A 27,519-nucleotide genomic window follows, 5' to 3' on the forward strand; every position below is an offset into this window, starting at 1 on the left:
TTGAGTCCCATAGTGCTCAGAGCCATTTGAACCATTTTTTTATGTGAGCTGAAATTTGGTATCAATTTTCTTTCTGTTATTTTATTTTTGTACCTCTCTGAGGGTTCCTTTATCGTAGGTATTAATAAGAATAATATTACTGTTGTGTATTAATATATTCTGAGGGTTAAAACGACATTTGATGAAAGAACTGTTCGCTCATTACAACCTACTCATACTGATTTATTGGGAAAGGGCCTATAAATATTTATTAGAAATATTATTTTGCACACTAAAAACATACGTTAAAATGTCTACTATTATGGAAAGATCTGCTTAAAAATAGTACACATCCTATTGAAATATACTTCTTTATTATAGTCAGATTGTTATTCCAATATATCAAAAGCAAGTATTTTGGCTGATCTATCTCAAACAACCATTTTGTCCTATGAGCCTTTCTTCCGGAAAATATCTCAATTATTCGTTACCATGTCAGTGTAGGTCTCATAGAACTGGAGATAATTCAAATGGCTCTGAGCACTATGCGACTTAACTTCTGAGGTCATCAGTCGCCTAGAATTTAGAACTAATTAAACCTAACTAACCTAAGGATATCACACACATCCATGCCCGAGGCAGGATTCGAACCTGCGACCGTAGCGGTTGCTCGGTTCCAGACTGTAGCACCTAGAACCGCACGGCCATCCCGGCCGGCCTAGAACTGGAGAGATCAGTAGTTGCTGTCACGTATTCAAAAACGAATCAGTGCACAGTCTCAACTGTAGCGCCCGTTTTTATTCTGTTCACCATTATAAATGTACGTAACAATCAATCTAAAGGCCGTAAATTCAGCTAAATAGCTAGGAATTACAATTACGAAGAACTTAAATTCGAAGGAACACATAGAAAATGTTGTGGGGAAGGATAATCAAAGACTGCGTTTCATTGGCAGGAGACTTAGAAAATGTAACAGATGTACTAAAGAGACTGCCTACACTACGCTTGTGTGTCCTCTTTTAGAATACTGCTGCGCGGTGTGGGATCCTTACCAGATAGGATTGACGGAGTACATCGAAAAAGTTCAAAGAAGGGCAGCACGTTTTGTATTATCGCGAAATAGGGGAGAGAGTGTCACTGGACTGATACAGGATCTGGGATGGACATCATTAAGAGAAAGGCATTTTTCGTTGCGTAGTAATCTTCTCACGAAATTCTGATCACCAACTTTCTCCTCTCAATGAGAGAATATTTTGTTGACGGTGACCTACATAGGGAGAACGATCACCATGATAAAATAAGGGAAATCAGAGCTCGTACGGCAAGACATAGGTGTTCATTCTTTGCACGCGCTATACGAGATTGGAATAATAGAGAATTGTCAAAGTGCCGCGCGGGATTAGCCGAGCGGTCTGAGGCGCAGCAGCCATGGACTGTGCGGCTGGTCCCGGCGGAGGTTCGAGACCACCCTCGGGGAATGGGTGTGTGTGTTTGTCCTTAGGATAATTTAGGTTCAGTAGTGTGTAAGCTTAAGGACTGATGGCCTTAGCAGTTAAGTCCCATAAGATCTCACACACATTTGATTTTTTGAATTGTCAAAGTGGTTCGATGAACCCTCAGCCATACACTTGAATGTGATTTTCAGAGTATGCATGTAGATGAATAACTTGTAAACAGGTCACAATTAAATGCAAATGTCATTCATTCCTTTGGAAAATAATCAACTTGCTTGCTGCATGCCAATAAAAACAGACGCATAGCGACTTAACAGATCTTTTCATCCTAAATAATTTTTCTAAATAATATATAGGCGCCGATCAACAATTTTCCTTTCGAACGCATATATGTAGGTGTTTATATACCGGCATCTGAGTCCCACTGGGTTGCGTATACGCAGCAGCAACATCCTCAGACGGAAACTTTTTGATCGCCTCTTATGATAATTGGCGTGAGTGGACGTCATACGAAAGAAGAAGTGAGTGAAACTCAGTCCTCACGCCCTTTCACTGTCGATGTTTGGTTATTTGCAATTAAAAGTCAAACAACGTCTAACTGCGAGGTCGTCTAAAGATGTAGAATATCAAAGCGTGATTCATGGAAACCTGTTTACTTTCACTTTTCGTGAGAAACTGAAAAAAAAATCTATCTATTACTGACAAGGCGTTGTTTCGATGTCTTATATACGCAAAAATACAGGATATTTCACATACAGTGCCATCACTATCAGGCATTGTGCGGGAGCCAAAACATAGGAGAGCGCGCAGCGATCACCACTTGAACTTTCGTAGGTAGCGTATTGGTTTTAGTTGAATTCGTTGGGAGCGGCCTTCGGATCAAGTCCAAGAAAGTTCTTTTTACCAGCGTACACTTCAGACTGGTGTGTATCAATAGCATCTACAGACAGTGCTGTGCTGATACCTGACGAAGCACTGGTAGGGCAGCCAGTGTAATACAAATATGACATATTTTTTAATGAAAAACATCTCATAATACTGTCACAGGCGTATTGACGGGGTGACCTTGCATTGTACTGTATGAAAGAATTGTAGATATTGTCGGTCGCTGTTATCTGTAAAAAGGTTGCAGTGTATTGTTCTGATACCTATCAGAAGTTACGGTTCGAATGAGAAAGATCAACCCAGTAATTCGTGTTGCACTAATTGCACGCCACTCCAGTTTTTACATCATGAATAGGCTTCTTTAAATTCTGTTTTATTTACACTTAATTTGTTTGATGTGGCCCGCAACGAATTCCTTTCTTGTGTGAACCTATTCATCTCAGAGAATCATTTTCACTTACGTCCTCTATTATTTGTTTTATGTATGCATGTAATACGTAATTACAAACAGTTAGGTGGGGAGAGTAACTAATCCTATGAAATGATATTCCAGGACAACGATTTTAGAATGAAATATGTATTCAGAAAGGCAGTGTAAATCTTCGCGTCATCTTCACACATAACATAGGTCTGAACAACACCATGCTGAACAAAGTGAACAATGATTTAAAGAGGGTACAATGTTAACAGAAAATTTCTGTGAAAACCAAACAGCTTAATCAATTAATATGTTAATGCAAGCCTCAGGGAGGTGGGGTGATCTTTCTCTCAGCCCTGAGGAACTTAACTAGGTGACAACAATCATTCCTAGCTGCGGAGTGCTACAGTCTTACCTCAAACTCCTTCTCTTCAAAACATAACATTATTCAAAATTTATGTTCGCTTCACTTTCTAGTATATCCACTTATTCATGCTTGGTGTACTTTGTAATATTCTTCATCAAACGAATGCCATTTAAAGTCAATACTGAACATTGAATAAGTCCATCACCTACCGCGCTTCAACTAAGAATGTGTCAGACTGTCCAGAGGGAAAGACTGTGCCACGACAAGACCAAAGATTGTTTAACAGTAAAGTAACTTGCTCCCTCTCTGACGTGCACATCGATGACATACAAAAATCAAAATGACATGAGCACCTTACACCATAACTGAAGAGGATTTCTGAAACTCCGATGTCGATTTGTCTGGGAGTTAGCATACACCGTAAAGGTATCCATGCTTTAACAGAAGAAAATAGTATTTCAGGATCAGCCTCTCCATCACGCACATACTTCACTAGCCATTTGCAGTACTGACGTCGAACAACAGTATAGGAATTGGTCAGTCGTTGTACTACCTTTAATTTCTGAGGTCTGAGTTTGTGTAGACTGTAGTCGGTTGGTATTTCATAAGCTGTTGCTGACTCGTCTAGTTCGGCTAAAATCAATACGCCCCACCTGATAAAAGTCCGAGGAATGTCCCTGAGCGCAGGGGGCGACCTGAACTGGCATTGGCTCGCGCAGAACGCCGGACATGGCGCCTGCATCGTATGTCGACACCCCAGTAATTATTGTTATTTCGTGGCATGGTCAAGTTGGAGATACGCGATCTTAATTGTTTACAGTTATTCGATTCAGAAAAATGCTTTCATAGTCAAGGCCGCAGTTTATTGTTTTTATTGATTACCAGTTTCGGCTGAAGTATTAGTCATCTTCGGCTCACAGGATAGAAAAATTTTTTTGTGTTCAGTCACCAACTGGTAGGCCACATCGCTATAAATTTTGTTCAAGCTGCATAGTTCACTCTTACTTTACAGATTTATGGAACATTAATGTAAAATCACCCAAGCCTGAGAGACCATCGCATCCACTGTGTTATAACATTACTTCATACACCGTAAAATGGGTTACTTTGTGACTGTAGGGGCTACTTCGTGACGTACGTTAATTTTCGCTTATTTCGAATCTCCCGCTGCGTCCAAGACGCCTAGAAACCAAAGATTAGCTCCAGCGGCTTGACTGTAGTGCTACACCATCTTGCGGCTGCCAGCTGAATCTGCCGCACTTCTTTTGTTCTTCGGCAGTGCGTTCGTCTCGAAACCTGCTTTGGAGCCATTGTTTGAATTGTTGTATGTGTGCTGGAGCTGTTCATGTGAAAGAACTACACAAAACAGGTATGTACGCCTGACTGTTAATATGTTGGCTACATTATGGCGTGATTTGACGTTAATTGTAATGTTTATGTAAGCAGTATAAGTATACAACCATAAAATAAGCATACCAGTAGTAGAAGTGACCACTGGTAATACCAAGGCGAAATCTTCGAGTCCTAGTACCGGCAATACCCAGCAGCCGAAGAAAAAGTGTTCTGAAGTCTCAAGAAGAGTCACTGATAAGGTCGGGTCCTCAGATGAGAGCGAAATCATCAAGTGGACTGATGAATATCCGAGTGACTCGGAAGCTCTCAGAAAGTTCACCAGATGAGCCATCAGACAGAGACGCACCTTCGACTACTGGTAAGTTACATCAAGATACAAGAAACGTCCACCACTTGAAAAGGGCCACTAAGAAGACCTCTGAATGCACATTCAAACTTGATGACTTTGTGGTAGTGAACTTCGAAGGGGAAGTGTTCCCCGGAAGAGTGACTGATATCAAGCCAGGATGCTACATGGTAAGCGACACAGAAAGGTCAAAAATATATTGGAAGTGGCCAGAACGAGACGATTCCATTTATTATTCAACAAGGTAAGTTCTGTATAAAATAGCAATTCCAACACCAGTAGGAAAGCGAGGTCTTTTTGATGTTAAAGATTTATTTTTCGATTAAGTAGCTACCTTTGTAAATTCTTTATGTTGTCAAACGATAAACCAATGTTTTGTATATTGCTTTAAATAAACATCTGATGGGGTAACTTTGTATCAATGTTTATTTTCCATGCATTTCGAAGCAAAAACAAAGCTTTTCACATAGTAGCACCACCCAGTGGGGTAACTTTGTGACAACTTGTAACAGTTATATAATTGTTTTCTGTTGAACAAATTTATTTGTATAACATATCGCTACATAGTCGAAGGTTTCAGCAACTTCTTGGTATTACTTATTAAACTTCATAATTTTACACTGTCTGGCCCATGTGAGCAAAACCTTAAAAATTGTTACAAAGTAAACCCATTTTACGGTAGTCTTCACATGTGTAGAGTGGGATCTCAGGTAACACAATTAGAAAATAATACATAATTTTTACTCAGTTATATGTGGCTGTCGTATCCACGGCACAAGTATTTTATTAAATACAAGGATTTGTTTTGTCAATAAAACCTCCTTTTTTTGCTGTAACTGTTATTTATTTCTCCCAGAAGCGTTTCGCTTTTTTTTAATTCTAAGGCATCTACAGTGTGATAGTTCGTTGGGTCTGCCTTTCCTTTCATCTGGCCTGAAGATCGCACTATCACTTCATTTCCGAAACATAAGCACATTTTTACATTCCGAACTTTTTCTTTCAAACTGTTCACCACGCTCACCCTTATTTTTGTGGTGCACTGTTACTCTTTTTCCTCTAGTTGTAGATATTTGTACGAAAACTGTGCTTTTAAAGACGTGAATATTGTCTGTATTATCTATAACTTGTGGCAAAAGAGTAGCAGTGCACCACAAAAATAAAGGTAAACATGGTTAACAGTGTGAAAGAAAATATTCGGAATATAAAAATGTGCTTATGTTTCGGAAATGAAGTGGTAATGCGACCTTCAGACCAGATGAGAGGAAATGCAGATGCCAAGATACTATCCCACTGAAGATGTCTTAGAGTAAAAAAAGGCGAAACGCGTCTGGGAGAAATAAGTTACAGTTGCAGCAAGAGAAGGCGGTTTTATTTACAAAACAAATATTTCTGTGCTTGCTGCGGAGGATGGAAGCGCAAACAAACTTGATTTTATTATATAGACTCCACTCGTGCGGCGTGAACATCACAATTTACAGACAGCATCGGTGAGAAACAAGAAAAATACCCGCATCAGAGTGAGCAAGACACTTGACACAGTGGATGCGACGATCTCTTAGGCTTGTGTGATTTTATATTAATGCTACATCGAGCTGCGAAAAAAAATTGAGCTATGCAGCTTGCACAAAATCCATGACGATGTGCCCCACCAGTCGATGATTCTGTGGTCTGAACATGGCTGACAGCTTTAGCCGAAACTGGGAATCAATAAAAATAATAAATTGCAATCTCGGCTAATACAGCATTTTTTTCTAAATCCAGTAACTATATACCTGTAATTTTTGCTTTGGAAACAGTCCAGGCAAACAAATAATCGGCGTATCCCATACCTGGTATGAGTACATCTACGATCTAGTCTTACGAATATGTTGACACTAACTTAAACACATGCATTCGTACTTTATTTTGTCGTCAGCTCTTTTAAGCTGCATATAGCTTTAGTAATTCAGTGGCAGGAGAAGTCGTTCTGTACTGTCCAGCAGAGTCTTAACCTCTCGAAACGTCTTCTGCCTCATTAGCACTTCCTAAGCTTCAAGGTCACAACGTTTTTCTGTGTTAACTTTTGTTGAAATTGGCACCATTGCGACGCTTGATTAACATTCCCTGAGATCCTAGAGCACAACATTTTTATATGTTCTTATTGCTGAAACTGACACTTTCCTTAGAGCATTAATTGTATCACGGTCACAGGTAAAATTCTTTTTTTGGTCTCTTTTGGACCATAAATGTTACTCGTTCAAAAAAATGTTGGCAGGTGTTTCCAAACATTCCCTAACGTTGGAGGTAAACCGCCAATAACGAGCTTCTTTCTTTACTTGCTTCGGTTAAAACGCGTTAAATTTATCGGTTTGAATTTCTGCAAAACGAAATGAGAACAATTTAATCATGTCCTGAGAATGCTTTGATGTGTATTCGATTTCGATCGATAGAAGGACATTGCGAAATTTATACTACTCAAAAGTGGTTTGCCTCGATTAATCTCTCTCTTTCCGACTGCCGTCCAAGTTGGGCCAACTTCTTTGCTTTTAGTTTTCGATTTGATTTCGTATTCATTGAAAAAATTAATTAATGTGCCGTTAGTCCCGCAGCTCCATTTTAGGTCAAAGCTAACATGGGGAGTGAAAGCTGATGAGCTACACTAAATAATCAACACGATTCTTTTAATGTGTCAAAATGTTTCGATTTACAGAATGAGATTTTCACTCTGCAGCGGAGTGTGCGCTGATATGAAACTTCCTGGCAGATTAAAACCGTGTGCCCGACCGAGACGATTTACTTTTGGCAATGAAGTGAATAAGAATCTATTATGTTTGTAGGAAAGCATCAGGAAACTTCAAACGACCATCATGGAATTTTCATTCTATTCTTAAGGAGTCAGAACGTATGTCTTTGTGAAAAGCTAAATAACATCCGTTAAGCTGGATGAGTAATGTGACGAGGAGCAAATGGAAAATTTAAAAATATGAAGAACTAGTTAAAGATGGATGTCACTTCAAGATAATCGATATCCTCGTAATAAATATCGACGTAATAACTGTAGTAAGAATATTTTGTCTTTATTAATTATTAACTTATTGACGAATTATGTCGGTAAGTAGGTTGGTTGGGAGGCAAGACTGGGCCTCGGAATTTTCCTACGTCTAGTGAAGTAAGGAGTTCTAGGAACTTCGAGTGACACCCATTCAGAAGCTGCTCGTTTGCTAGAAATATGATTTAATGTCTGATAATAACAAATTAAAGTAGTTAGACTGTAAAGAGATTATGCTCAAATGTCAAGCAGATCAGTAAGACTTTGTACATTGCATGTCAGGATTAGTCGAGTGACGCCATGTCACAGGCAGAAAAATATGCTGTAAGAGAAAAGTACCAAAGAAAATGTTGGTGTTCGGCAACATGTAATCAGTTAATACTGAACATAAAGAAAACAAATACGCACTCCAGTATAAAGAGGAAATTCAATTCTGTCGCATGAAACATAGATGATAAAGTTGTAGATTGTGTAACAAACACGAAGTTTTTAGGGATTAATATTGCCTACCAGTTAACGTAGAATGGACAAAGATGTTTGCAAAAACGAATAACGTCAGCATATTTTGCTCTCAGTTTCATACAATGTTTTGTGGTGACTTACTATTCCTAAGTAGTCTTACTTCGTAGCGATGGGTTACTTCTCTAGGAATTGACGGTACAAAACGGCGATACAGTTTTTAAACTGCCGGAAAGGGCTGTAAAACCTTAACTAGGAGTAGCTGTTAGGTCCACTGTAAAGAACTGTTTAAAAATTTGAATACCCTTACTGCACCGGGTGAGTAAATGTACCAGTCTGTTACTAATCTTTTCACAAATAGTTCTGTATGTGGTCATGAAATAAGAGCCAGTTTTGACTTACATTTACAAGGTGAAACAGACAAGAACTGAAAACAGCATTTTATATAGGGGAATAAAACTATGTAATGATTTGTTTGCGGATATGAAAAAGCTTACTAAAATACATCTGTTTAAAAAGGCAGCTCAGAATAGTTGTTGATAATGAAAGGGGATAAATATAATTCCTTTCGCCATAGCAGCTTTTGCAAGAAAGTCACGTGGCATGATCTACGTATAGTGCATGGCAGTAGCGCCACGTCATCCTCCTGGATTAAACATGGGGGGAGGCCGACTCAGTTTTCCAGGTGGTTTCAGGGGAGGACACGATGACGTGCATGTGAAATAGTGGCATATTTACGGGTCTCAGTTTTCCGGACGGACTAGAGTTAGTGAAAAGGGCTCAGCATCAAGTTTATGGTTCTGGATTCACCAGCGGGTGTTCTTGACGATTGCAGCGATAAAGAGTAAAACGGTGTTGATATCATAGAACATTGTAAAGCGGCCACCTAATGAGGCAGTGCAGTTATTAAGACACTGATCTCATATTCGTGCTGGTGGATTTTACTCCGTCCGGCCATCTGTAGCTTTCCTAAATCATTTGAAATGGCAGAATGATTCCTTCAACAAAGCCATGACCGAGCACCTGTCCTATCATCATAAAGGTTACTAATATATTCTATGAGCATGTATATTTTAGAGCTATTTATTTTCATTGAGTTATGATGACAAATATAATATCATTGAAAGATGGTCCATAGTTTTAATCTGTCCGGTTCTTGTTTGAAATCATACTAAACAGATGTCTATCTACCACATTTCGTGGGCATTGTGTAGATCGTACGCATTCTCTGTGAAAATATAACGTTGTGAAATAGAGACATTGAGCCGGCCGCTGTGGTCGAGCGGTTCTAGGCAGGCGCTTCAGTCCGAAACCGCGCTGCTGCTATGGTCGCAGGGTCGAATCCTGCGGCCGGCCCGAGTGGCCGTGCGGTTCTGGGCGCTACAGTCTGGAGCCGAGCGACCGCTACGGTCGCAGGTTCGAATCCTGCCTCGGGCATGGATGTGTGTCAAGTCCTTAGGTTAGGTAGGTTTAATTAGTTCTAAGTTCTAGGCGACTGATGACCTCAGAAGTTAAGTCGCATAGTGCTCAGAGCCATTTGAACCATTTCGAATCCTGCCTCGGTCATGGATGTGTGTGATGTCCTTAGGTTAGTTAGGTTTAAGTAGTTCTAAGTCTAGGGGACTGATGACCACAGATGTTAAGTCCCTTAGTGCTTAGAGCCATTTTTGAGAGACACTGAAATCTCCTATACTGTAGCGAGAAGCAGACAGCGTTGGATGTTTTCTCGGAGTTTTAGAAAAATATTCGTCGTAATGGTACGGCGGATTAGACGTAACATCTGAACAGAGCGGCGTTTTTACGCCAAACTAGTAAGATGCAGGGAAAGCTAAACAGTACGGATAACTGAACGTGGGAACAATAGAAGACGACAGTCGTGTAATTGGCAGAAAAATGTGACGAATTTTAGAGATGTGTTTTGCTTTCGTAGACGTACATGTTGTTCGTGAGAAGTGAAGCACCTGCAGCACACACTGCCTCGGCATGTAACGTGACCACCTGTCGAAAGCCTAGAGTACCACCATTCGCTTGGCGGACAGTTGAGAGGCGTGCACGAAGAGATACAATGAGATTTTGGAAGATACTGACAGGGATGTGGACTGCAGTGCCGGGATGAGTATTTCTCGGATGAAGATCCATGGTGTGAACAGCCCGATTGAGGTGGTCCCACACATTGTAGATTGGGTTTAAATTCGAAGACTTTGGTGGTTGGGGAAGGACAGTTAACTCATTCTGGTGCGCTTCGAACCAAACACGTACACTGCGTAATGTGTGACACATTGCATTGTCCTGTTGGAAGATAACATCATGCCAAGGAACAACAAACGTCATGTAGGGTTGGACATGGTCCCCATGGTTAGATACATGCTTATGTTGATCCATTGTGCCTTCTCGAATATCACCCAGGGAATGCCACGAAAACGTTCCCCAGACATCAACGCTTCCTCCTCCAGCCTGGACTCTTCCGACGACTGTTGCACGGTGTTTTCTTTCAACCAGTGGAGCATAAAAGGTGATTCATCTAAGGAGGCCACCTGTCGTGGACGTCTAGTTGTGGTACTGGTGTGCAAATTGCGACCTTGGTCACCGATGAATAACATTCCGTATGGATGCATGATGCAGGCGCTTGTTGTGGAACCCATCAGTAGCAACGCTCGCTGAACGGTCGTTGAGGAGACACTGTCTGTAGCCCTTGGTTCATCTGGGCGGTCAGTTGCTCAATAGTTACGCGTCTATTCTCACGCACACATTTTCGTACCGCAGCCGTCGCACACAAGTCATCTGCGGCCCATGGTTTACCACAGCTGCCCCGCCACCGGTTCTGCATAGCGCCATTTTGCCATGCACGATATACACTGAAGAGCCAAAGAAACTCGCACACCTACCTAATATCGTGTAGGGCCCCCACTAGCACGCAGAAGTGCCACAACACGACGTCGCATGGACTCGACTAATGACTAAAGTAGTGCTGGAGGGTACTGACACCATGAATCCTGGAGAGCTGTTCATAAATCCGTAAGAGTAAGAGGGGGCGGAGATCTCTTCTGAACAGCAAGTTGCAAGGCATCCCAGATATGCTCAGTAATGTCTGGGGAGTCTGGTGGTCAGCGGAAGTGTTTAAACTCACAAGTGTTTTCCTGGAGCCACTCTGTGGCAATTCTGAATGTGCAGGGTGTCGCATTGTCCTGCTGGAATGTCCCAAATCCGTCGGAATGTACAATGGACATGAAAGGATGCAGGTGATCGGACAGGATGTTTATGTACGTGTCACCTGCCAGAGTCGTATCTAGACGTATCAGGGATCCCATATCATTCCAACTCCACATACCCCCCATCATTACAGAGCCTCCACCAGCTAGAACAGTCCTCTGCACACATGAGGGTCCATGGATTCATGAGGCTGTCTCCATACACGTTGACGTTCATCCGTTCGGTACGATATGAAACGAGACTCTTCCGACCAGGCAACATGTTTCCAGTTATCATCAGTCCAACGTCTGTTGTGACGGGCCCAGGAGAGACGTAAAGCTTTGTGTCGTGCTGTCGGTAAAGGGTACAAGAGTGGGCCTTTGGCTCCGAATCCCGATATGGATGTTGTTTCGTTGAATAGTTCGCACGCTAACGCTTGTTGATGGCCCAGCAATGAAATCTGCAGCAATTTGCGGAAGGGTTGCACTTCTGTCACGTTAAACGGTTCTCTACAGTAGTTGTTGGTCCGTTCTCACAGGATATTTTTCCGGCTGCAGAAATGTCGGAGACTTGACGTCCTACCGGATTTCTGATATTCACTCGTGAGATGGTAGTACGGCAAAATCCCCACTTCATTGCTACCTCTTAGATGCTGTGTCCCATCGCTCGTGCGCCGACTATAGCACCACATCCAAACTCACTTAAATCTTGATAACTTTCCCTTTGAACAGCTGTAACTGATCTAACAGCTGCGCCAGACACTTCTTGTCTTATATAGCCATATTCTGCCTGTTTACGTATCTCTGTATTTGAATACGCATGCCTCTACCAGTTTCTTTGGCACTTCAGTGTATTTTAACCACGGCAGCACACGGACAGTTCACAAACTTAGCCGTTTCGGAAACTCTTCCACTCTTGGTCCGAAAGGCAATGATCATGACCTATTGGATGTTACATAAATAGCTCCGTTACCGCATTACGACGAGTGCACTGTTTTAGACGTGATCCCGAAATTCTTTACATATCCTCCACTGTTGGTGCTGCCAATTGCTGTTTTTATGTGGTTACTGCAGGTTGACGTCGAACATAGGCGGTGATTGCACTAATGTGACTGGACCGTGTAGAAGTCAGTACTCAAAAAAATGGCTCTGAGCACTATGGGACTTAGCATCTGAGGTCATCAGTCCCCTAGAACTTAGAACTACTTAAACCTAGGGACATCACACACAGCCATGTCCGAGGAAGGATTCGAACCTGCGACCGTAGGGGTCGCGCGGTTCCTGATTGAAGCGCCTAGAACCGCTCGGCCACTTCGGCCGGCTCAGTACTCATGACTGTTACGATTTCTTCCTTCTGGAACTACTTTCCTGCAGTAGTAGGAAAGTAGTCAGGGCAACGATTCCCCGAACATTGAACCACAGCTATCATCCACCTATTACACAAAAAGGGAGATAAGAGCAACCCAGACAACTACAGAGGAATCTCTCTCCTAGACTGCACATACAAAATTCTGTCCAAGATCCTATATGAAAGAATCAAGGAGCAATTAGAACTGGAGTTAGGGGAATATCAAGGAGGTTTCCGACCATGGAGAAGCCGTGTAGAGCAGATAATTAGTTTAAAACTGATTATGGCATACTACAAGAAACGGAACAAATCTCTGGCAATAACATTTGTAGATTTTAAGAAGGCATATGACTATCTCCACAGACCTTCAGTATTTAAAATTTTAAGACCTCTAGGACTCCATCCAAAACTAATTAAAATAATTCAACTCACTCTAACCAACACCAAATCAAAAGTGAAGTTTAGAGGAGAAATTTCGGAACCATTCCTCATAAAAACAGGCCCAAGACAAGGTGACTGCGTATCACCGTTACTGTTCAACTGTGCACTGGAATACATAATGAGAGAATGGTACAAGGACAATCCAAAGATGATAAGAATTGGAAGTGCAAAAGATGATATTGGCTTAAACTGCTTGGGATTCGCTGATGATCTTGCTCTCCTTGCCAACACCGTTCAAGAAGCCAGGCAACAAGTGAAATCACTACAAGAAATAGCAGAGAAAGTAGGCCTTAGAATATCATTCGAAAAAACGGAGATTATGCTAACTGATCCACCACTTGCAAACAAAATTACAATAGGAGAACAGGAAATCAAAATTGTTGATAAATTTAAATATTTAGGCGAAATAATAACATACAATCTAAATGAAAAGCCATCATGACAGAATAGAATAAAAAAACTGAACTACCCAAATTACATTACCAAAACTACATACAACAAAAAAGCCTATCTATAGATTCAAAATTAAAACACTATAAAACAGTTCTACAACCAGAAATAACGTATGCAGCTGAAACTATCTTGAAAACAACTAATACAGCAGAAATTGACAGAATATTAAAAATAGAAAGAATAATAATTAGGACATGCATAAATAAACAGTATAAAATAAATGGACATAGGAGAATAGCATCAAATGAAACAATATATAAGAAAATAGAACCAGTCATGAGCACGATCAGGAAGAAACGCATCTCATTCTTTGGACATCTGATGAGAACTCCAGAAAACAGAATTAGTAAAAAAGTAAAACAAAAATTGTGAAATAGCAAGAGCGACATTAAATGGATCACAGAAATTAAGGAAGATAGAAAAGAACTCCAAATTACAGTAGATGACCTAAAAAACAAGACAGAGAAAACCAGAATACTGCAAGACCCGCAAACCAGACTACAAATGAAAATCAATAAAAGGAGTACATGAAGAGTGGTCTCAGATGAAGAAAGAAAGAAAATATCTGAAAGAATGAAGAAATATTGGGCAGACAGAAGAGCAAAACACCTTTCATATAAGAATAGACTCTAATTATTATATTACCTAAATATCATATTAAGTTATTGTTGAGGCAAATTGTATCCCTGTGTAACAACTTGTTTACAACTTTGTATTTTTGACTAGAGTGGTCCAATGAAGGCCATAAAATAAATAATAAAAATAATGATAATAAAAGTCAGGGCAAATGGTACATTGCCGGAATGAAGCTATCAGTCGTCACGAAAATCAAGGACGAAGTTTTGCCCAATGTTAGCGGAATAAACGGGACAACAGAAGAATAGCAGTCGTCGCACTTTGATAGATTTGTGATTGCTGTTGGTGGCTCCTCATCCTTTTAGGGGACGACAGTTCCATAAATGAACTCGATTCCTAGAATACATACCTGGAAGGACGTTAGACTCTCAGACGACTGATTATCAGTGGTGGTTTCAATATTTGGTTGTACGGTGAGATCTGTACAGTACACTCACACTTCATACATTGCTCGCTCACATAAAATATCTGTGTTTCCGACAGGTTTTCCGTCCCTCATTTTCTCAGCAATGTATTCTATACTGGTGGCCACTAGTGAAGTGTTGTAACGTGTGTTAATACAAAACTGTATTTCAAGTTTTATTCCGAGAGCGCACTTTCAAGAACAGACAGATCACACATGCATCCCGCGAAATGACCACGACTGTAAAATCAGACAAATCAGAATTCATACAGAGAAATAACAACATCTCTCTCTCTCTCTCTCAGGTCTATTTTCAACCAGAAATTTAAAGGGCCTTCTGGACAACTCGCATGAGCGGGGAGTGTAGGATGTGCTGTAGAAGGTTATTTGACCTACATCGTGTTTACAGATTACACCCAGGTGCCGTTCGTCGCTTTCTTATTTGGCTGTTTAAAAAAGCTATTTGTCTGTCTTTCACCAGCTTTGCGGAGTACACACAGATGGCATTTGTCGTTTTCTTGTACGGCTCTTATAATCGCACGAGTCTGACTCCGCAAGACGTGATTTACGTTCATTGGGAAGGATAATCCAAGGCCGTAAAAAGAGAAACTCAGTAACACACAAAAAAGCTAAGCTCCACGTTCTGATCCTGATGGAACAATCTGGGCCGACAGACCGCCGTGTGATCCTCGACCAAAGGCGTCTTTTGGACACGGTATGGAGGGGCGTGGAGTCAGCACCCCGCTCTCCGAGCCGTTGTCGGCTCTCTTGACCTCGAAGCGGCTACTTCTCACCTTGTGTGGTACTGTATTGTATGTTAACCTGGGGCCTAGAAACGACGGCGAGGCTCCGTCCCCGCCGCAGCCGCAATGGTCCACAACCCCACGACTACCGCAGTCCTCCTCACCCCTCCGCCGCCCCACACCGTACCACTCTTTCAGTGTTATTACTTCTCACCTTAGTTCCTCAGTTGGTATCTCAGCAAAGAAAACTCCCTGGCAGTACCGGGATGAAAATCCGATCCTTTGCAAAACAGCCAAACGCACTAGCCACTTTTTTTTTTTTCATTTTGTTCCTTACTGTTCGTTGCGTTTGGTCCGGGCGGACGCCACATGACACCAGTTCAAGTTCATTGTTGATTCATTTACTCACTTTTTTTATTACAGATCACAGCTGGTTCTCTAACCGAATAAGCTCTGCTACCGCGACTGCAGCACTGAGCTACGGTGACGAACTTAGAAGTACAGCTATTTCGTCTAATACTGACATTTGTATTATGCAAAGACTGTTGATCATTAAAGGTGACAAATTGTGGTATTCTCTAGACTAATTGTCGTGTGGGATCTTACTAACTCGCAACGATTCAACGAGGGAAAACTGCTGGTGCATACTTGCTTGGTGAATCCGCAACAACAAAGCAAATATACAATTAAAAAAAAGAAAAAACGCGGCCAGTCTTGTACTGGTGCTGCTTTACACCATTTTTACGTATAATTTATGGCTATTTATGTATGGAACCATTAAGAATGACGTTTTATAACCGGCCATTTGAGTAACAATATTCTAGCGGTGCCGCGAGTAAAACATTTTCTATCTTACTGAAGTATTTTGTTCCATTGTGCGTCGGGAATCGTTATATCCTCATTGATAATTTGACATATGAGGTGCGACAATAAAATAATGAGACTGAAGTGAAAAAAAATGTCGCTTACCGGTTTAGTCATGTTTAGTGTTGTCTCCTTCAAAGTAGTTCCCTTCTGATTGCACAAACTTTTTCCAGCGCTTCTGCCATTGATGGTAACATTTCTGGAACTCATCTTCTGTAATATCCTCCAAGATCCTCGTCACAGCTGTTTGGACATCTTGTGTTGTTTGAAAATGGTATCCCTTCAACGCCGTTTTGACTCTTGGAAATAGAAAAAAGTCGCATGGAGCGATATCTGGTGAATAAGGTGGCTGTGGTGGTACTGAAATTTGTTTTGAGGTTAAAAATTGCTGTATTTACAGAGCAGTATGGGATGGCGCGTTATCGTGACGCAGATCTTCACTTATTATTAGACGCACCGTTTCTCGACTGATGTCCAGTTCTTCTGCAATCATTTTCATGGATAATCTTCGACCAAATCGTACGAGTTCACACACCCTGGCCAAGTTAACATCCGTCCATGAGGTTTATGGTCGTCCAGTGGGGTCTTCACCTTCAACATTCGTTCTGCCTTCACTAAACGTTTTATGCCAACGAAAAACTTGAGCTCTTGACATAACCTCCTCTCCAAAAGCCTGCTGAAGCTTACCGTAAGTTGTCGTCGCGTTTTCACCCATTTAACGCAAATAGAAATGGCATACCGTTGCGCAATATTATGCGGTTCCATTTCCGTGACCAGGGACACAAACTTGTGTTAACGTATTACAGCACAAATCACGACTGAGCAGTTGCATTGATGTGCCCCTTGGACTAGAAGCAGCTTATACACCAAGGTCTAAGATACTGTGCCTACGAAAGCCTGCAGGGTTGCCACATCTTGCAAAGAAAATCAGTCTCATTACTTTATTGTCGCAGGTCGTATGCGTGGAAGGTGGCCAAAGGATCTGTCGCCGCAGGAATCTGGACAGGCAAGTAAAAGATTCGTTGACACAAATGCAGTTTCAATAAATATATTGTACTCATTCTCGAGAACTGCTGCACTGTTGATAACTTGTTACAGAGGTCTCACGTGGGTGTAGGTCTATATACTCGTACACTGAAATGGTTGCCGGTAGAGCTAACTATCAACAACTTGGAATAATGTTCGGCACCAACTAGCAACACGGAACTCTCACTATAACCGTGGATCTGCAAGTAGAAGACCGGCCGCCACTTAGAACGCAGTCCTGACGGTTTTCATTGGTCGGCGGCCTGAAAGTTCTTCATTGGCGGTAATATTCAATCCGCTGCTCGTGGCTCCCGCATGTCTCTTTGAGGCGCCGGCTCTGGCAGTATGGCTAATTACGATACTCCAGATTTCAGCAGCAGTTCCTCACAAGCATCAATATAAAGAACACTTTCCACCAGGAATTTCTAGAACAACTGTGTCCGGTTCGTGAGGAGATGAACGCTAAAATGAGGCTACAGATTCGCAATCACAACAAAATCTAACTCATGGACACCAGAAATATGTAATTTCCGACGAAGCTGAGGGGACTACGTGTGGTGAACAACACATGGAGGTGTACCATCCAATGCAGGTACTTCTCGGTGTCATGGTGGAAAACCTGTAATGGTTTGGGTGGTCACGTGTTTGATATAAATACTCCTAAGCACCACCTTAAAAGAGAGGACTGGTGGCTTTGGAGCACTATAGAGAGTATAGAGCTCTAGCTGTTACGTGACCATCCATCGTTGAAGTAAAACACAGCAGTGAAGTGGTGTGGCTATGGAGACGTGACAGACTGGCAGAAAGCAGCTGTCGTGTTGGAGCTGTCCGTAACCACACCGCGAACGAAGTTGCCCGATTTGTTGGTATATCAACGCGAACAGTCCAGCGTGTCTGCAGGGAATGATTTACTACCCGTAGCAACTTAACACTGTGTAAAAAAAGGGGTCGTGAAAGTATTCAGTGACAATCGGTTTCGGACTCGACAGGAATTGCTGCTATTAGTGAGTCCAGGTCCATCTCAGTCAGTCTGAATGGAAACACAGCTAAAGGCACGGCATGCAATGGTCATTGGTAGTCGGGTACCTCGCAACAGGCAATCGGCCACAGCGGCACTTGAAGCTGCATGTCGTCATTGGGCCAAAAAACACAGAAACTGGACTGCAGCTGACAGTAGACGTGTAGTGTGGTCCGAAAAGTCGTGAAGGTCAAATGGGCAAAAGGGGCGATACTGTAGTAGGTTATGCTGGATGGGCTTCTGTAAGGTATTTGATGTGTTTTCCGTACAATGAGTTGCGCCCCCTGATTCATATTACCGCGACCTTCTAAAAGCCTTACTTACTTCATGACCACACTTTTATTTTTCATCAACATAGCTCGTTTGGATTTTCCGTTATTTTCAAAGGCAGTGCTACGTTAGTCATACAAAAACGCGAGACAAGTACTCGAGAATGTTGACGTGATACAATGTATCTAATGTGTTTGAAAATGACGGAATGTCGAAATGCGTTAGGCTGATGAAAAATAAAAGTGTGGTCAAGACATAACTAAAGTTATTAAAAGTGCATCCAGATGGCCGCGTCGTCTCAGAGCGTTTACATGCTAAACGCAGTTAATTTCCGTGAACGTCTACCAGGGCTTTTTATTTCAACATCCAAGGTGGACAAGTGTTGTCTTCTCTTCTGCAGTTGCATACTGAGTATGCTGTGGACACTCCCATCTTCCAAGATGACAACAGTCCTGTTCACAGGGTGGCACGCTCATCTTCCTTGTTTGGTGAAAACTCAGACACCACACTGCACCTCGATGAATAGCTAAATCAAACTATCCCAACCACATAGAAAATGTCTGGGACTATTTGGAAAAGCGGGTGAAACGAAGCATTCAACATGCCCGCACTTTTGTAGCTTTACATGATCTAACCATCAACGAACTGCTTCAATTGGATATGGCGTAAGTGCAGAAACTAATGGACTGACATAGGAAAAAGAACTTATAAACCAAAACTGTTGGAAAAAAATGCGTGTCCACAAACACGAAAATCAGGCACTGTAACACAATTATCAAGCCTGAAGTCTGGCACGCTAGCAAACTGCTTACACTCTACAGGAGGGATGATCCGGAAGATATCCTAAAAGAAGAACGCAAAATTCCAAGGAAAATACTGGGTCCAAAATGAACAGAAGTTGGATGCAGACTACAGTCCCGGAAAACACAATCGAAAAAGTATCGATTCTCGAGGCAAACATCAGGAATTTTATGGACATATCAGCAGCCTCCCAACAAGAAGACTCACTCACAAAACTGAGACGTTCGCAGAACAACTCAAAACCATACTGTGGTTCCAGCAGGTCAAAAAGGACTTAGAAAAGGTTCATGTGATTCCATCAGACATTTTCAACAAAAACGTATTCAGACAAAAGATTAACAAATCAGAAGCGGCACCAGAGAGTGAAGTCATACCAAACGAGGCACAAAGTGATATGAAGAAATAAATATATACTTAGTGTCTGTTCTTTAGGAGATATCCGAAAGAACAGACACCACGTTTGTAATTACTGTGATGACGGCCAATGATCCCTTCAGTGCAGATGCACACCAAGCTTCATCTCACACCGGAATCGGCGAAGTACCGCGAGTTATGAGTCTAATAAGCAGGAGGAGTGTGTGGCATAAGCTGAGATTTTGGACCTGACTGGAGGCGTGGTAGCGTAGTCCGTACGGTAGTGCTGACCGTTGTGTCCGGATGGCGTAGTGGTCAGTGCATCTGCCCACTAAGCAGGAGACTTGGATTTGAATCCCAATCCGACGCAAATTTTCAATTTTCCCCACTGATATAAATCAATGTGAATTGGTAGCTAATGTGTTTAATTCCTTTGTGTCTTGAAGAAAGAAAAAGAATCCACGGTGAGAAATTGAGAGCTGCTTGGAAACTCCGAATACTGAAACATAATGGCTTTGCCTGATCTGATAGAGTCCAATCGCACCTGATAATAATAACAGCGATAATAATAATAATATATAAAACCTTAGCGCAGATATCAAAAGAGTTAATGTGAACGTGTAAATTTTTCATCAGAATAAAAAGCTCTCGCGAGACAAAAATTACAATCTGGGTATGTAACAGTATCAAATGCGTGTTAATAGACAAATGATACAGAAAAAAAGGAAATTTTCGAAAGTTCGCGGTAAGAGTCGCTTTATTCTAAACGTTTTAGAAAAAAAAAACGTTCCCACCTCATCAGCGTGGCTGCTGCGTTTTTGCGTAGTCAGTTACGAGTGGAATTAATGCTAATGAGATTGCACTGTGAAATTCTTCCTTTAATTATAAAATACCGGCTGCTTCCGCAACAGAGTATATCATTCTCTTACATAACGCAACTTAAAAACCTGCTGTTTCAATTAGGGGCTTGTACTTTTATTTCAAGCAACAGTCGGGAAATGAAGTAACACTTCACCGTAATTTCGAGATATTTGTTGTTTTTTGACAATAATTGTACAGAATTTCATGAACAGTTTATTGTGAGAGGGCTAAGTATAATTTTTCCCTTACTGCAGAACACAGCACGAAGGATATTCTGGTAAGCGAGTATTCGGTATTTCAAGTGAAAACGATGACGTTGTTTGCAAGTTCCATCAGATACCTCAACTGTTTTAAGCAGAAACTGTTCTGGAACGCTGAACTTAAATGTATTCTTTACAAATCAAGAAGAAAGGAGAACTATTCAGTTACATATCTAGACTCAAAACTCCAAGAATTGATAGCTAAGTAACTTTTAGATAAAATAGTATTTGTATTAATATTTTATGATTTCCGATATTTCAGACTTACTGAGCCGACGCAGGGGCCAAAGCACTGGACTCAGAGGTGGGGTGCAAATCCCTGCCTGGCCGTCCTCATTCAGGATTTCTGTGGATTCTTAGATCACTTTAGGCAAATGCTGGGTTGGTTCACTGGTAAAATAGGTGGCAGCTGATGCGTGAACTCTTATGTTCTTCCCTGTATTTCAACTTTTTCTCTTATTCTTCCTTAATTTAATTTTAGCTGAGCGTCATTGTGATTTTATAGTTGTAATATAGTGCTTTTATTTTGAAAATCATTGATGTCTGAAAATTCCATTCTCTGGTTTTCATTGTTCAAACTTATTTTTTGGTTTTGATTTGTTTCTTACAACGTTTCTGCAAGCTGAAACACAGTTCGACGTGCTGGAATTCGTCAGTTTCTATAATACTCTTCAGTTCTCCGAAGAAATTTTTCTGCGGTGCAGGTTTCTAGGAATAAATAGAACACAGGCTCGAACAGAATTCAAAAAATATGCGGGATGTAATAAATGAGGAAACAGATGGAAAAAAATAAAATTTTCTGTGTGGCATAACAGAAAAACTAGACGAGTGCAAGAAAAAGATAGGACGGATACAAACGCTGGAAAAGGTACACGCTGACGCTATAGAAGATACAATCGCCGAAACTAATGTGAAAGCGCACGATATGGGAACAAAGCTAGAAAATGGTTCGCACAATGTCATGATTTACGCAGCACAAAAGAGGAGGAAGGCGTGACGTAATTGCGGAGTGTAGAAGACTCAATAATGGACAACATTCTCGAAGAGAGATGAGCTGGGGTGACAAAAGTCATGGGATATCTCCTAATATCGTGTCGAAACTCCTTTCGCCCGGTGTCGTGCAGCAATTCGATGAGATTCCATCTCTGTTGGTTAGGTTAGGTTAGGTTAGGGAACATGAAGTACATGAGTGGCTGCAAATGGTCTCCAAGTAGCTAACGTAACCATTTCCAGTTAATGGTCGGTTCAGTTGGGCTACCATTAGCTGTTACCAACTGAAATCGAGATTCATCTGCCCGGGCCACGGTTTTCCAGTCGTCTGGGATCCAACCAAAACGGTCACGAAACCAGGGAGGCAATACAGGCGATATTGTGCTGTTAGCATAGGGGCTAGCGTCGGTCGTCTGCTGCCACAGCCCATTAACGTCAAATTTCGCCGCACTGTCCTAACGGATACGTTCGTTGTACGTCCCACATTTATTTCTGCGGTAATTTCACGCAGTGTTGCTTGTCTGTTAGCACTAACAACTCTATGCAAACGCCGCTGCTCTCGGTCGTTATGTGAAGGCCGTCAGCTACTGCGTTATCCATGGTGAGAGGTAACGCCCAAAAACTGGTATTCTCGGCACGCTCTCGATCCTATGGATCTTGGAATATTGAATTTCCTAACGATTTCCGTAATGAAATGTCCCATGCGTCTAGCTCCAACTACCAGCCCGTGTTCAAAGATTATTCATGCCTGTCGTGCTGCCATAATCAGGTCGGAAACCTTTTCACAAGAATCATCTGAGTACAAATGACAGCTCGTCCAATGCACAGCCATTTTATATGTTGTATATGCGATACTACCGCCATCTGTATATATGCATTGTGGCGGAACCGGTTTATAGTATTTCGTGACTTTAATTACCTATAAATTTCAGGTAGATCCAAAAAATATATGAAACCAATTACCTGTTGTCAGCGTAACAATTCGTTTGATCTCAAAAATGATTATCCTGGCTAATACACTCCTGGAAATGGGAAAAAGAACACATTGACACCGGTGTGTCAGACCCACCATACTTGCTCCGGACACTGCGAGAGGGCTGTACAAGCAATGATCACACGCACGGCACAGCGGACACACCAGGAACCGCGGTGTTGGCCGTCGAATGGCGCTAGCTGCGCAGCATTTGTGCACCGCCGCCGTCAGTGTCAGCCAGTTTGCCGTGGCATACGGAGCTCCATCGCAGTCTTTAACACTGGTAGCATGCCGCGACAGCGTGGACGTGAACCGTATGTGCAGTTGACGGACTTTGAGCGAGGGCGTATAGTGGGCATGCGGGAGGCCGGGTGGACGTACCGCCGAATTGCTCAACACGTGGGGCGTGAGGTCTCCACAGTACATCGATGTTGTCGCCAGTGGTCGGCGGAAGGTGCACGTGCCCGTCGACCTGGGACCGGACCGCAGCGACGCACGGATGCATGCCAAGACCGTAGGATCCTACGCAGTGCCTTAGGGGACCGCACCGCCACTTCCCAGCAAATTAGGGACACTGTTGCTCCTGGGGTATCGGCGAGGACCATTCGCAACCGTCTCCATGAAGCTGGGCTACGGTCCCGCACACCGTTAGGCCGTCTTCCGCTCACGCCCCAACATCGTGCAGCCCGCCTCCAGTGGTGTCGCGACAGGCGTGAATGGAGGGACGAATGGAGACGTGTCGTCTTCAGCGATGAGAGTCGCTTCTGCCTTGGTGCCAATGATGGTCGTATGCGTGTTTGGCGCCGTGCAGGTGAGCGCCACAATCAGGACTGCATACGACCGAGGCACACAGGGCCAACACCCGGCATCATGGTGTGGGGAGCGATCTCCTACACTGGCCGTACACCACTGGTGATCGTCGAGGGGACACTGAATAGTGCACGGTACATCCAAACCGTCATCGAACCCATCGTTCTACCATTCCTAGACCGGCAAGGGAACTTGCTGTTCCAACAGGACAATGCACGTCCGCATGTATCCCGTGCCACCCAACGTGCTCTAGAAGGTGTAAGTCAACTACCCTGGCCAGCAAGATCTCCGGATCTGTCCCCCATTGAGCATGTTTGGGACTGAATGAAGCGTCGTCTCGCGCGGTCTGCACGTCCAGCACGAACGCTGGTCCAACTGAGGCGCCAGGTGGAAATGGCATGGCAAGCCGTTCCACAGGACTACATCCAGCATCTCTACGATCGTCTCCATGGGAGAATAGCAGCCTGCATTGCTGCGAAAGGTGGATATACACTGTACTAGTGCCGACATTGTGCATGCTCTGTTGCCTGTGTCTATGTGCCTGTGGTTCTGTCAGTGTGATCATGTGATGTATCTGACCCCAGGAATGTGTCAATAAAGTTTCCCCTTCCTGGGACAATGAATTCACGGTGTTCTTATTTCAATTTCCAGGAGTGTATTTGTCACTCTGCTAAAGAAATCTCCACTTGACGTTGTGTAGAAACGTTGTCCGTAAAGTCGTTTGAGTGACACTAAATTGCATATCATTTATCATGTTTTACACAACTGTTACTTAAGATAGAAGCACTTTTCTCTATCAAAAGGAACATTTAGTCACAAAATACTACCCGCACACAACACTGACGTATGTATCCTACTAAAATATTTCGTGTAAATCGTCCTTAATAGTTAGGCTTCATATATCAGCAAATAAGAAATTGATATTACGTAACGTGCTGTGAGCACTATTTTTAAAGATTCAATCTGAGTAGAATTCTGTCTGTTAAAGTAGATTCGGGACCAACGGTGCACATTTATTTCCATTCACTTACATCTAACAACATTTATGTTTGTTAAAATTCTCGATTCAAAACTGCCGCGGAGATATTTTTGTTAAGATGGCGGCAACAGACGATAGTCAATTTGTCTATTGTTATTCTCGATTCCTTTTATATCAAGTTAATGTATTCAGATAAAAGTCTTTAAGCCTTTTTTCTCTATTCTTTAGCATTTAAAATTATTCTCAATGAAAAATGTTTCATATTTTTTATAACAGCTTCTAGTAAACTCCGCTGTAAGTTACTAGCGCTAATGGCTGTGCTCCTAATTGCGAAGCTGGAAATTAACACTTAAAAACATTAATTAGATTGGATTACAATTGAAATAAATACAAATCCACGTCTGGACTATAGCGACTCTATTTTTCAAATAATAATTAACTATATAGTTACAGGTTTTCTCTTTACAGACCTCACACGTCTCACGTCCGAACAGTTCATCGGTTAGCACAGGAAGAACAACTGAATCACAATTATCACAGATAACAAAAAATTATAATTGTCGTTGTCTATGAATGTAGTTCTCTGATAACAATTTTAATTCACACAGAAATTAAATTATTACAGAAATAATGAAATAATTATCGTCATTTTTACACGATAAAGCCTTTTTTATACGTAGTATCGACAATATTTGTTGAAGTTTGTACATTTAGTTCATTTTAACATCTTGTGGCTAGAACATCAGGTCGTGGATATTACTGCATATCGCTATCCCATGACTTCGCCACTTCAATGTACGTAGCGTTTCTGTAGGAAGAGCTGTTGATAGTGCGTCAAGAATACAATTACCGCTTCCGAGATACGGCCGCAATCAGAACACAAATCCGAAATCATTCTCGTGGGAATTTGAAAGTTATTCCTGAACAGAAGGCGTACCCGATCAAGATAAGCCTCTGACAGTCCAAAAACGCTTGCATTGGTTTGTAGTCTCCTGCCTACAGAGGAATTTCGTGGAAAGTTATATGCTTCATTTCGGGAATGCTATACGAACTGAGACTAAGCTAAAAATTTTCAGCTGACAATTTGCGGAATAACCACAGCGTCAATTGCGGCATATGCCAGTCACGCCGCTGTTCTGGGGAGTTAAATTGATGAACAGATACCAGGAGGTGAATCGTATGGTGCAACGCAGACGCGTTTGTCTCCCTCCGCATCTTCAAAGCATCCTTACCCGCGGGGAAACGAAAATAATTACCAAATTTGTTGGCATTGTCAAATAGGAGATACGTGACCTGCTGTAATTTTAATTTATGTTAGGGACTGAAAACCCACGAAGTCAAGATCGCGCATGAAACCTTTATTTAATGGATTACTAGTTTCGCCTAATAATCTAGCCGTATTCACATCTAGCGATACAGATGGCCGTACCGTAGGTACAACCACAACGGAGGGGTATCTGTTGAGAGGCCAGACAAACGTGTGGTTCCTGAAGAGGGGCAGCAGCCTTTTCAGTAGTTGCAAGGGCAACAGTCTGGATGATTGACTGATCTGGCCTTGTAACAATAACCAAAACGGCCTTGCTGTGCTGGTACTGCGAACGGCTGAAAGCAAGGGGAAACTACAGCCGTAATTTTTCCTGAGGGCTTGCAGCTTTACTGTATGATTAAATGATGATGGCGTCCACTTGGATAAAATATTCCGGAGGTAAAATAGTCCCCCATTCGGATCTCCGGGCGGGGACTACTCAAGAGGATGTCGTTATCAGGAGAAAGAAAACTGGCGTTCTACGGATCGGAGCGTGGAATGTCAGATCGCTTAATCGGGCAGGTAGGTTAGAAAATTTAAAAAGGGAAATGGATAGGTTAAAGTTAGATATAGTGGGAATTAGTGAAGTTCGGTGGCAGGAGGAACATGACTTCTGGTCAGGTGACTACAGGGTTATAAACACAAAGTCAAATAGGGGTAATGCAGGAGCAGGTTTAATAATGAATAGGAAAATAGGAACGCGGGTAAGCTACTACAAACAGCATAGTGAACGCATTATTGTGGCCAAGACAGATACGAAGCCCACACCTACTACAGTAGTACAAGTTTATATGCCAACTAGCTCTGCAGATGACGAAGAAATTGAAGAAATGTCTGATGAAATAAAAGAAATTATTCAGATAGTGAAGGGAGACGAAAATTTAATAGTCATGGGTGACTGGAATTCGAGTGTAGGAAAAGGGAGAGAAGGAAACGTAGTAGGTGAATATGGATTGGGGCTAAGAATTGAAAGAGGAAGCCGCCTGGTAGAATTTTGCACAGAGCACAACTTAATCATAGCTAACACTTGGTTTAAGAATCATGATAGAAGATTGTATACATGGAAGAACCCTGGAGATACTAAAAGGTATCAGATAGATTATATAATGGTAAGACAGAGATTTAGGAACCAGGTTTTAAATTGTAAGACATTTCCAGGGGCAGATGTGGATTCTGACCACAATCTATTGGTTATGGCCTGTAGATTAAAACTGAAGAAACTGCAAAAAGGTGGGAATTTAAGGAGATGGGACCTGGATAAACTGACAGAACCAGAGGTTGTACAGAGTTTCAGAGAGAGCATAAGGGAACAACTGACATGAATGGGGGAAAGAAATACAGTACAAGAAGAATGGGTAGCTTTGAGGGATGAAGTAGTGAAGGCAGCAGAGGATCAAGTAGGTAAAAAGACGAGGGCTAGTAGAAATCCTTGGGTAACAGAAGAAATATTGAATTTAATTGATGAAAGGAGAAAATATAAAAATGCAGTAAATGAAGCAGGCAAAA

The sequence above is a fragment of the Schistocerca cancellata genome, chromosome 2, assembly GCF_023864275.1.
Source record: "Schistocerca cancellata isolate TAMUIC-IGC-003103 chromosome 2, iqSchCanc2.1, whole genome shotgun sequence".
Taxonomy (NCBI): domain Eukaryota; kingdom Metazoa; phylum Arthropoda; class Insecta; order Orthoptera; family Acrididae; genus Schistocerca; species Schistocerca cancellata.